Source organism: Nelumbo nucifera, chromosome 2, assembly GCF_055504915.1.
Source record: "Nelumbo nucifera cultivar China Antique chromosome 2, China Antique-T2T, whole genome shotgun sequence".
NCBI lineage: Eukaryota > Viridiplantae > Streptophyta > Magnoliopsida > Proteales > Nelumbonaceae > Nelumbo > Nelumbo nucifera.
Genome location: NC_142650.1, coordinates 35,946,811 through 35,960,514, shown reverse-complemented (window position 1 = coordinate 35,960,514; position 13,704 = coordinate 35,946,811). Strand labels below are relative to the sequence as shown.

The 13,704-nt window shown below is 31.7% G+C and overlaps 1 pseudogene; it reads left to right on the top strand.

Annotated features, from left to right (window-relative positions):
• The first annotated feature begins 1,143 nt into the window (after positions 1-1,143).
• Positions 1,144-1,877, top strand: LOC104612384 (V-type proton ATPase subunit G 1 pseudogene; annotated as a pseudogene).
• The last annotated feature ends 11,827 nt before the right edge of the window (positions 1,878-13,704 follow it).

Below are 13,704 nucleotides of genomic sequence, written 5' to 3'. Positions count from 1 at the left end.
TAATTTTTAATTCTGAACTTTTTTTTTTAATTTTTTACAGCTTACTATAATTTATTTACAGTTTACTTAGATGGTGCTATTAGGAAGAATAGGATGTAGTGAAAAAAAAAACATATTTTTAATCAAATATTATTTAAAAAATATACTTGAGTTTGTGTGAATAGGTCACAATATCTACAGCCTTGAAATTAAAAATTGATACTGGATATGGGCTGGTTTCCTATAGTCCGGATTGGTTAAAACCCATAAACCCTTCGCTCAACCCGTAAGCAGGATTTCATCTAAGTCTTCGCTACAATTCATTTTATGCAGGATTTCATCGAAAAGATTTTGATTTTATAATTAAAATAATAATTACTTATTAATAAAATAATAGAAAAATAATGGCTTCATAATTAAAATCACAAAATTAAATTATTTAATTTGGATTAATTGTTTAATTTGAATAAACAAACTAATTAATTGTTCAAAATTAGTTACTTAATTACTAAATTATAGTAACTATTTAGATAATGACAACAGTTATTTAATAATAACAAAAGCTAAATAACAATTACTTAAACTTTTAAAAATCATAAAATAAATTATTATCTAATTTATATTAATAATAACTTATCTAATTTATTATTATTATTATTATTATTATTGTTAAAGTTGTAATGCACTTCGGTTGTGAGGTTTCACACAATTACTTATGTTTAAAATTAAATATGACGCATTTTTCTGCAACGCAAGGGCACACCCGCTAGTTTTTTATTTTTTCTTAAAAATTTGATATTCTTAACAAATGTATTTAACTTTATATTTGATATATTTTTTCTACTATTTTTTTGCCATACAAATTATTATTACTTCTACATAATTTAAGTCAATATGTTATAATGTAGACTTATTTTACAACCACTTACGTGGATTTTTGAACGAAAGTTCTTTTAGTGGCCTTCTTCAACGTGTTCAGCTAAAACAACTCATGTCTTATGGGTTAGAATTGGTAGTCTGATAGATGTAGGGCCGGTATCGGATTCGTAGGCACCAGTGTCTCATTAGTCTACAACAACTAAACCGCACCGCAAAGCGCGGGTATAGACGTATGGTTAGTTCCCTAGAATTGAATAACTTTGGTGGTTTTAGTGAGCACCCATGCTTAATTCTTAACGTTGCCAAAGCCAAACTAATAAGAACACCCAACACCTCTCTCTGTCTTCCTCTTCTTCCATTTAATCATCGTCGACGCCTCTTCTAAAGAATTAAGTGCAGTAGTGTTTGTGGGGAAGGATGAATCCCAACAGGAGTCACAATGGCATTCAGCTCTTGCTAGCTGCAGAACAAGAAGCCCTAAATATTGTAAATGATGCCAAAAATGCAAAAACGTCCAGGCTTAAACAAGCAAAAGAAGAGGCCAATAGGGAGATTGCTACATACCGTGCTGAAATGGAGGCTGAATTTCAGAAAAAAGTTGCAGAGTCCAGTGGAGATTCTGGTGCTAATGTTAAACGCCTACAACAAGAGACTGACGGTAAGATTCAGTACTTGAAATCAGAGGCTGGAAGGGTATCCAATGATGTTACGGACATGCTTCTAAAACATGTGACAACTGTTAAGAAATAAGTTTTCTTTGTTGAGTGAAGACAACATTGTGGCATTACGGAGGTAGACTGGCTGATATTTTCAGTTCTCTACCCATATATAGCTTATATTCGAATTGGAAGCCCTTGAACTGGTTATAATCGAAGAGATTTTGTTTGTTTGTTTGTTTAGCCAATCCCTGAACAGGTGAGATTAGTTAAAAAAATAATTTTATCCTTCCTTATAAAGTGTTTGGTATAATAACATTGTATTATGTTGGGTTTTAAGTTTATTGATACAAATTTGTGAGAGATTTTTTCCCATCGAATATTACAACAGTTTTTTTTTTCTATTGATTCTTATCTTTTTAATGCATGTAACTTGAGCATGTCTCTATATTTATTTGTTTCTGTTGGTGCAAGTGAAACAAATGATGAATCTCTTGCAAATGATTTCTATTGTTTCAAATGATTCTTATCTTATTAATGCAAATCTTGAAGATTGGTTTGTTAAAATACAATCATTGAGGTTCTCAACCTCTGATTCTTAATAGGTAAGTTGTTCAATAGATCACATATGGGCCAGCTAACAAATATATTTTGCACAACACATGATACCAAATTGGGGTTCAATAGATCAATTCACTTTCTGCTTATCCTTGGAATATCTCTGGAATTGAAATTTAAGACTAGAGCCTTGGCTTATAGGAGATATTGTTCTCCTTGATTCCAATTTTCTAATTTTGCTAATAGCCTTGCTGACTGTTGACCCGGGTGCCAAAGGGTTGAGGGATTCTTTGTTCTTTTGCAATATTGATTTTGCAGCCTTTGCATGGATCAATTATGTCAAATTAAGTGCAGCCTTAGCTCAGGGCCATTACCTAATGTTGATTCCTATATCCAGGGTGCTGAGTGTGGTGGAGTGGTTACAAACTAATACCTTGGCACTTTTCAGCATAGGATAGCTGCTAGCTCTCATACTGCAATCAGTATTTTCCTGCTTATCTACACATGGTGTAGTTTAGTGAAACCTTACCTTCTCCTAGGTCATTGATTTCTAACTGGCTACATATTCAATGCACAACTATCCTTGAGGCTATTCAATTTCAAGCCTTGAAAAATGAAACAACACATTGGATGGTTTGGATTAAGATAGTTTATGAGAGGGAGAGAGAGAGAGAGCTACTTTTGCTAACTAAATACTACGAGTATGCTATATTTTCAATGCCCATGTTGTTTTTAATATTGCCATCTTAGCATGCCACATGTCAAGGTTCAAATAGTACTATGCCATGTCACCCATAAATGGGGTTGTGATGCGTAGTTGGAGAATGAATATATTTGTCCAAATGGGCTAAAATCAAACGCTGAAAGCAGATTCTATAGGATAGTGGGTCTCAGCAAACAAACATAGTGACAAAAAACGAGAAAATAAAATTTTACTTTCTCATCCCAATATATCTCAGCAACCAAACAAACCATTAACTCTCGTGTAAAACCAATGTGTGATATTCAGGAGCATTTGCTAATTACAAAAATTTCATTATTTTTTTTTCCTTTAATTTTTTCTAATTACAAAAGTGTCATTATTTATCTCTTTAAATTTTCTATTAATTAAAAAAGTTCCATTGAAAAAAATTATTGTCTATTTTTTAGTTACGCATATGACGTTAAGTTGTCATGTAATTAGAAGAGTGCCATCAACATGTAATTACAATATTGCCACAACATTGTTATTACTCTCTTTATACTTTTCATTTATTGCCTCTTTATCTCTAGGGCTGTCAATGGTTCGGGTTGGACCTGATGGACCTAAACCAATTGGGTCAATTTGGATTCGGTTCCTAATATATTAACCCGATTCTTATTGGGTCAGGGCTTGTTCCACCCAATCACAAAATATAAATATATTATTTGTATTGCATTTTTGTAAATTTGATATATTATTTTTTTATAAGAAAACATGTATATATGATGGAAATAGTTGAAAAGATACTTGTAGTTTTTGTTTTTCTTTATTTAAATTGTTATATTTTAATAATTTATTAATTTAAAAATTAAATCGGATTGGATCATATCTAAAATCTGACTTCCTCAATAAATTCAAATTCAAACCCATGTTTTATCATATCCGATCAGATCTTCGGATTGGATCTACAATTAATAGTGTTATATCGGATTCAGATATACCCCTTATTCGAATCCGGTCCATCTACATCCTTAATCAATGGTCGGGTTGAACCTGATGGGCTCAAACTGATTGGGTCAGTTCAGTTTTCGGTTCATGATATATTGTCTCCATTCTTATCGGGCCGGAGCCAGTTCCACCTAATCACGAATTAATTTGGAGACAGATCTAAAATTATATACATTGAATTGGAAATTTGTGAATCTAATGTGACCTCAGGTTGGGCTACAATATTGGACCAAAGCTTGGGCTAAAAGTTTGTAGGGCCAGGCCCAAACCAAGTGTAAAGAAAAAATTTAAGACCAAGCCTAGAATTTTTGGACCAAGCTAGGCCTTTTCATCTACACCTCTTTAACATCTCAATTGAAATCCATGGAACGAAAGATAACTAATATTTTAAAACATTTTCTCCTCTCAATCTCTCTCCAAGAATTCAATCGCTTCCTCCCATCTCTCTCCCAATTCCCTTAACCCCTCTAATAGTATACACTTGTTAAAATGTCTTAGTTAAATGTATTTGTTAAGATTTTATTAATTATTTTAAAGTTATTATTTGTAATTGTACAATTATTTGTTTTAAAATTTGAATAATTAATATAATTTAAGTATTAACTAAATTAACAAATTAATTGATTTACCATAGTTAATTAGTTAAGTTAAATTAACTAATTAAATAACACTAAATTAATTTTCTTCATTTATTTAAATAGTTAACATTAAATATGCCTATATGAATAACATTATTAAATGTGTTCTTGTATTCTTATCGGCCCTACAAAGCAGGGGCACTCTACTAGTAATTACTAATTAGCAATGGATATTATTAATATTAATTAATTTTACTATTAATTGTTCATTAATATTTGAGTGCATTATTTAAACCAATCTATTTGGGTTCAAAGAAAAAATATTTAAACAAATGGGACGATGTAATATGATATAATATATACTATATTTTATATTATTTAATTATAGTATGAATGTATGTGTATGTATGCTTGCTTGAATGAATACATATAACATACTTATATGTAGAGATTATATTGTAAAAATAACCAATATAAAAAAGTGAAAAGGTAAAAAATACTAAAATAATAAAAAGTTATTGAAATTTTGGTAATATGATATATGCTAGAAAAAAACAAATGGCCAATGTAATATGACATATTATATACTATATTTATATATTTTGATATATATATATATATATATATATATATATATTGTCAAAGAGAGTAATAAAATAAAAAGTAAAAATGTAATAATAATCAAATAATCAAATAATAAAAAGTATTAAACAATTGATAATTTGAGATACGATAGAAAAAATGTAAAATAAATAAATGATTAATCTAGTGAGCTTAAAAGTAGTAAAGAGAATTTCATAAGTAAAATAAATAAATGACAAATTTAAATACAGAAAATGGGAGGAGGGGATTCTCTTTATTAAAGTTGTGTTTGACATGTGATTTTACAAAATATATTTTGTTTTATTTGTGCATGAAAATGATAATAGTTTTCTTATTGTTGATATATTATGATTGGATTAATTCTACTTGTGCAAATTCTAATGGTTTCTTTATAGTTGATAAATTCTGATTTGTATGCATGTATTTATGTGTGTATATATATTTATATATACATATGCATACAAATATTTATATATGTATACAAACATGTATACATATCTATACTATATTATAAAGCGATTACGCTCCACATCAGCAGCCCTCTCCTTCTCCCGTTCCTCCTCTCTCTTTTTTCCTTAAACCTCTCTCCTTTCTCCATATCCCCTTTCCAGTTGTCTCATTCATTCTCTCTCTTTCCTCCTCCTCCCTACCCAGCCCACCCATTAAGCCACATGGCACCACTATCTTCCACCTTCCCCTAAATTATCTCTAATTTTTATTTATCTCTAAAATTATCTCTAATTAAGTAGAGAGTTTCTTTCCTAAATTATCTCAAATATGCCTTCCACGAACTTGCACCCCAAAAGCGTCCTATGGCATCATAAGATGCCACGTGTCCTCTACAAGCGGGCCTTCTACCTCGTATGGAGCTAATGGGACAGACGTTAGCTCGTCTTGTTAGCTCCCATTTCACTCAAAAAGTATGTTTGAACTCAAAAGTAAGTTTGGGGTGGAAGTTCGTGGGGGGCAGATTCAAACTCATCTATATCTATCTAAAGAAAGTTTGAATTAAAAGTTCAAGAATTATTTAAATATTATAATAAAATTATGTAATAACTTTAAAATATTTATTATAAATACAAAAATAATATTTTTATGGATTATTAAAAATAATAACTAAATAATATTTTAAAAATTTAAATAAAAATTATTTAAACAATATTCAAATAGTAAAAAGATAAAACTAAAAAAATATTATTTAAATATTTCAATAAGTAAATACTTTAAATAAAAAAATATTAAAATAGCTAAATAATTATATAATATAATATTGAATATTACTTGATGACTTTATAATAAATAAAATTTAAATATTTTAAATAAAGGAATATTTAACATAACTAAATTTTAAAAAGTTTAAATAACGAAATTACGTAATAAATTGAAAAAATTCCTTACAAGTGGAAAAGTAATGATAATAGATTTCAAAATGATTGAATTAATAATAATTTTATATTTCATAAAAGTAGTAACAAAATTATATAATAATAGTATAAATTACAATTTTATAAATTATTAAATTCAATATGTAGTTAATATTTTAAAATATAAATAATTAGATTATTTGAATAACTAAATACTATTGTAAATAACTAATTTTTAAATATGTTAAATATAAAAAATAAATAACTAAATCTTATTTTGAATATTAATTAAAAATAGTTAAATAAGGAAATTTTTTAAAAACTTTCAAAAATATATTTATTCATAATAATTTTAAAATATTTATGTATATTTATTATACATTTGTAAATACTAAAATTAATATTTAACATATTTTCAGTAATTATTTATTGTATTTGTGATAAATATAATTTTAACATAAATCTATTTTTGTTTTGTTATTTAGCAAAAAAATTCAATAATTATTGAAGATATAAAAATATTATTTAACTTTTTTAATTTAATTTATTGTACTTATTGGATTTATTGTTTTTTATAATTTATTGATTAATATTTGTTATAGATTAAACTATTCTTGGATATTACACTACTTATTAACTAATTTAATATATTTTTAGTATTTATTGTATTTTCATAATTAATGTATTCATTGTATATTTATTAGTTATTTGTTGTATTTTCATTATAAATTTATTTTCAATAATTATGTATTTTTTCTATAAATTCTCAATAATTATTGAAGATTAAACTATTGTTATTTATTAGATATTAGACTATTAAGTTATTTGAAATTAGGAGTGTTCATGGGTTATTCCGATTCGGTTGAAGGCTGTTTGGCCAACCAAACCGACTTGGTTGGGTTGAGGAGTTGTCACCCAAAACTAGACTTGTTCATGAGTCAGATAGCCCAATGGGTTTAGCTTGACTTGAGCCATTCTAAATCGGTCTTTCCCAAATAAGTTTGTCCCAAGTTCAATCCAATAATATTATATATATATAGTAAAAAATATAATATATTAATAATACAAAATATATATTATATAATAATAAAATTAGTAGTGAAAAAGTATTATATATTATAAAATATAGAATATTATATAGTATATAATATATTATTAATAATACTTAACTAATATAATATAAAATATTTGTCTAGATCAGGCTTTGAGCTTGGGCTCAACGTCTAGGCCTGATGGTCAGGTTGGGCTTAGGTTTAGGCTTGGTCATTTTCTGTTTATAAAGTGGAAAAGCTCAGCCCTACCCTACCCGTGTAAAGGTCTACTCAAAACAGACTAACCATTAGTAAAAATTTGCCAATCGGGTTGTATCAGTTTGGTCGATTGGTTCAAAAGATTTAAACTTGAAAATTAAATTTTAATTGTAAATATGATAGCATTATTATTAAAAAATAAATAAATAATATAAATTTACAATATAAAATACTTTAGACAAAGAAACATGGAAATTTTCCCACTTTCCTGTATTAAAAATTATATTTAAAATATAAAATATTAATATATATCTATGGGTCATGTCGGTTTACAAATGCCCACACCAAAACTAACTTGACCTAGTCGGGTTAGAGAATTGTTGGACTACAGCTATCTGGAAAATAGTAAAACACAACCAACTTAAGTCGAGTTAGACCGGGTTGGTCGATGTGAACATCGGGAAATGATTCATCTGGGTTGGTTTGGAGTCGCCACCCATCAAATTAGGAAATGGAGGTGATGGGACCCCTGAGAATGATATGAAAATCATTTTTGTTCCATAGTGACTCCAAAGCCCAAGGCACCGGCTAAATTAGCTTGGGTAAGACTCAGATGGGAGAGGGAAGCAAAGGGCGATGGAAGGATAAGAAAGAAAGAGAGGGATATCAGATATTAAGAAGAAAAACAGCCACAAGCGATGGGTATTTCCACTGCCCACTAGTACAACTCCTCTTCTCTGCTCTCGTCAATAGAACGACGAACAATGAGCAAAGATCTGAGAAAATGTAGATTGAAGATAAAAAGCAAAAGAGAAAGAATGAGAGAGAAGAGAAACGACTAGAGTTACAAATGAAAGTAGGTTCACCACTGCTACCCCTATTCTCGTCCAAACTTGGAAGAGGATGAATAGTTGATCCCCCAAATAAAGAAGATTAGGCTAGCTTTTATAATGGGGTTAGGGGAGGTTTTGTAATTTTTGGGAATTCGAGTGGCATTTTGGTAATTTTCAAAAAAAAGGGCCAAATCGTGTTTAAAGGGGTTAGGCTAGGTTTCTGGTTCAATGGTTCAGATTTTGGGTCAAATATCAAAGGGTTGAGGTGGCCCTGACCGCAAAGAGTGGTTTGTGTATACAGGCTAATGAGATCTGTAAAAACAGAATCTTTCTAGATGTTTGGATAAACGGGGGTATTTTTGACTGAAATTTCGCATGGTGGGTTTTTCAGATAGTCCAAGTTGATTGGCAGTGTTGGATTGGCCCAACTGGGCCCAGATTGGGCAGATATGGAAAGGGCCCAATTCAGTTAATTTAGAGTATCGAAATAGAATCTATGTGTGGTCAAGGGGCAAACAAGGGTGTTTTGAGCTGAAATTTTATAGGTGATCATTTGGATGTGTTCGAGATCTTATGGTGATGTCTGATTAATATTGGAGGGTCAAGATTGTAATAATTTTGGGTTAATAGGATGTTTCGGAATGAAATCTTGGTTTAATAGAAGGGCAAATGGGGGAATCTTGGGTTAAAATAGACCTATTCATGGGCTGAGTAACCCGACCCATTATAAGTCAGGATTGGCATAATTTTAGGCATGCGGGCTCGGACTCGGGCTTAAAGCACCGGACCTGACTATTTTTCGGGCTGGGCTCTGGCTTTCTAAAAGAACCCAACCCAAGCCTGAGCCTGACTTGATACTATACATTAAATAATAAAAATATATTTTATTTAATAAAAAATATATATAATATATTTTCTTTAATTTTCTTCTCTTTTTTATACATGTAATAGTAAGATGTTTATTATTTTTGAGTTTTGAAGGTTTTTAATATAAATAAAACAATTTTTTATTGAACAAAAAAAAGAAAAAAATTTTGTTTTCAAACTTCTAGTTGGGCTTGGGCTTGAGCCTAGGCTTTTTGGGCTTTATATGAGTGGCTTGGGTTCAAGACCTAGGTCCGATGGTCGGGCTGGGCTCGGCCCATGAACAAATCTACTTTTGATGTATCTAGAGTTTAATGATGTGGTCTGATTGGTTTGGATGTTTTGATATCAAGGGAATTTGGGTTCCGAGTGTTTAGGCTAACGAGAGGCGTTATAATGGAATCTTTGCTTGATGAAGGGGTAAACGGAGGAATCTTGAGCTGAAATTTGCTAGATAGGTATTTTGGGAGTTCTGGATTTGATGGTGGGGTTGGATCTAGTGGTCAAGGTGTTGATAGGGATTGATCAGGGCCATCGGATCAGTATCGAAGTGATTTAATGGTGGATTTGGGGGCTTTGGGGCTGAAAGTTGGGACTTTTGGGTTTTTGGGTGTTTTGGGAGGATCGGAAAGGTCTGATCGGACATTCAGGGTGAATTGGAGGTTTAAGCGTAGGGATGGAAATTTCCCTAGTAAAATTGGGTCCCCGCCTCGAACGGGGCAGGTTTTCGCTAACCCTAAACGGGGACGAGGAAAATATTTTTTCCCCGAATGATGGATAGGGCGGGGACGGGTTTTGTATATAATTCCCCGAACCCGAAGGAAAAATTAGTAAAATATCTCTAAATTTAATATTGATATTTAGAATATCTCTAAGTTTTCTCTAAATTCTTAAAATCCTAGAATCCCATAATTCCATTTTTTGAATACCCCCAAAGTATTATAATTTGATTCCTAAAATACCCCCAAATTCCTATATTATATGTGTAAATTGTCTATAAAATAAATATTTTTTAAGAAATTGGCTTAGAGCAAAGAAAATTCGGGGATTACCTGTCCCCGACGAGGAGTGGATGCCCTGCCCCGTCATCGGAGATGGGGCGGGGACATGGCAAAGTACCTTGACTTCGGGGCAGGGATGGGGAGGGGTTGCCCCACCCCGTTGCCATTCCTATTCAAGCAGTGGACCAAGTAAAAATCGAGTATTAACAATCGGTTTCATTAATTTGATGACCATCCTATCTGAAATTAATTATTATTACTTTTATATTACAAAAAATATATTAAAAATAATATATAAAATATAAATAATTATTAATTATTTAAAAAATTAAAATATAAAACAATTATATACTCTTATATGTTTTTATTATTTAACTTTTACATAACAAAGCCCGTATATCGCACTGATTCCCACTAGCGTATATCTATAGGGTTGGTTCTCACCCAACCCATCCATTTGCGACCCTTAAAATTGGGGTGGGTTCATAGAATACCTGTTATTTGATGAGTTAGGGTGAAAGTAAACCTGTACCGAATCCCAGCAAGGGGGAAGTAAATAGAGCCCAAACATTTAATCCTAAACCTAAAGCAGTAAAGCATAATATCTGGCTCTGGATTTAAAAATTCAAAGGATAATTGCCACTACCCCCAAAGTAGAGAATAGTAATATGTAATTTACACCCCCCTTGACAAATAGTTCATGTACAAAGCAGCCCAAACAAGAGTACAAACTGCTTATGCTCCAAGTACATTTAGCCATACAAAAGTGCAGCAACCAAAATGGCTGACACAACTGTTGGAAGAGTGGTACATGTTGGGAACACCCATCTGTCAGAAGAGATAGCAGACAACGTACATGCAGTCAGTTTTTGCGGTGGCCTTACACATTGACCTGATAACCGAGTAATTAGAAGCTTCTTGGGTCTTGGCTACAAGACCATAGATCACCGAGTAAAGGGTGGGTCATGGGTGGTGGGGGCTTCATTACTCATTATGCTTTAGTGAGGACAAAATTTGAAAGGATCAAAAATAAATGTGGCCAACTGCATCCATTACTATTTAGAGCAATTTGCTCTACTCTCTACATGAGAAATAGAAACAAAGTTTCACTGTATAATACTGTAAAAGCATAAGGCTTTGAAATTTTGCACAAAGCTGTAAATGTTACACTCCATTATTGGGTACTAAGTCTCGGTATATTGATATAACCAAGTACATCGTTGTTCAATTATAAAGTACATCACTTGTTCAGACATATTTACAAATGTATCAATGCTTATGGGTCGGACCTGGTGCGGATTTAATTGGGTTTGAACTATTTGGTTTGGACTCGGGTTTGAACAAGCTTGTGCTGAATCCAATCCAAACCTAACCAACCTTAGAGTATTTCTCTTGTACCAAATTGAATCAATCTTAAGTTTAACCATGCTTGAAGGAACATTTCTGGTGTCTCTGAACCAAGAAAAAAGTTGTTTTTTCTGTTTTGGAAGGGAAGGGGGATACAAGTATAAAAGGCTTTTACTTAGGGTGAGAAGGTAAAAGTCACCTGATCACCCCATATTATCATTAAAATTAAGATGAGCCATATAATTAATAAGCCCTTAGACCAATTAAATTTGCATAGCATTTTAAACTACATGCATGGTAGACACTAGATATGGATTATGGGGACTCATCACTTGTACAAACAATATATGGGCAAGAGCAATGAAAGACCAATACTTCCCACAATCAAGTATATTTGGATCAAGAAAAGGGAATAAGAGCTCATCATGATGGAAACAAGCGCATGGTATGTTAAGAGAACTAAAGCCAAATCTGATGTACATTATCAAAGATGGCTTGAACATCCATGCATTAATTAGAAGATTCATGGATCTCATCGATCCACGAAGGTACCCCCACATCCCAAAATGAAGTCTCTCCAACAAACCAACATATTAAGGTGGCGGATTTTTTAACATATGGAAACTCATGGCATCAAACAAAGCTGAAGCAGTTCTTCGACCCTAAACATATATATTAAGAAAATCATAGAGATTCAACCTAACCCAGAGCTGGAGTGTAACATGATTATTTGGAAGATCACTCCATCAGGGGAATTGAAAGTAAGTTCTTCTTACAGGCAACTAACTGCTAACCTCCCTATATCGAAAATACCACCTCACTTCCAAATCTTTGCTTGGAAACTGCTTTGGGATGGGGTCCTCACAAAAGAGAAATTGCAAAGCCTGACTTCCTGAGGAAGAGCTAAAATGTGCATTTTGCCAATAAGAAGTTGGGACAACAAATCATCTATTTTTCACATATGTACCCAATACTAAAACAATTTGGTGCCATGCACAAATTAGCAAAGTTCTACTTCCTATAGAACGCCAGAAATAAATGTGTTCGAGAGCATCTTATGTAACCCACAAGAAGTCATAGCAAAAGCTGACAAATACTGTGAACCATTTCATAGCTGAATCTCAACTACTACCATGGGGCCAAGTTCTACACCCACAAGTATGCACACTTCACATATTTATGGATCTTTTGACCTGTGTACAGGTAATGTAGGAAGCGCATTCACCATCAAACTCACCACAGGAGAAAGAGAAACCCTTGCAAAAGGTGCACCTTGCTGGGTAATGTCTAACTACGATGCAGAAATAAAATCACTTGTGGTAGGGCTTGAAGCAGCTTCACATATGAATATATGTGATTATCACAGTATCAAGGTTTAAAATTTTGTCACATATTGGCCCGTACCGGTCAATACGTATTGTTTCTTTGGATTACTGGCATGGGAAATGATTCTAAATCAATGGTATTGTTTCTTTTCGGCATACCGAAGGCATATCGACCCCATATTGGCAACGCATGGGAATGTTTCAATGAGTTTCGATCGCATATCAATTGATACATGACGATTTTACTATTAAGGAAACACAAATAAAAATGACTTTGAAAGAGCGCTTCTAAACCCATTTCAAACGCCCTCTTTCTTCCCCCAACTCTCTAGAAAGCTTATTAACCTTCCTAGAGACTCAAATCTAGCTAAGATCCATTAAAACATTTACAAAATTGAAAGATTCAACAAGTTTTTCAACATTGTGAAACAAGGAGCGAAAATGTATGTTTTTTCAAAATTTTTTACATTTTCAACTAATGCTTTTGGTTTTTTTTTTTTTAGTTTGGATGCTTAAAAACATCTTTATGTATTTTGATATGCTATTCTTGTGCAAAAAATCTCACTTATTTTATTGCTATGTGTAGATCTTTGTGAATATTTGAAGAAATTCCATAATAGTAAAAAATCTGAAAAAAATGAAAATTTTAGGTTTTTCTTGTGATCTACCTCTAGAAATTGATCATGTTGTAGATCTATGGATGATCTACCATGTCCCTAAATCAATTGAATTCTTTCTAAATAATTGATTTTTTTTTTTATTTTTTTAATGTTCAGA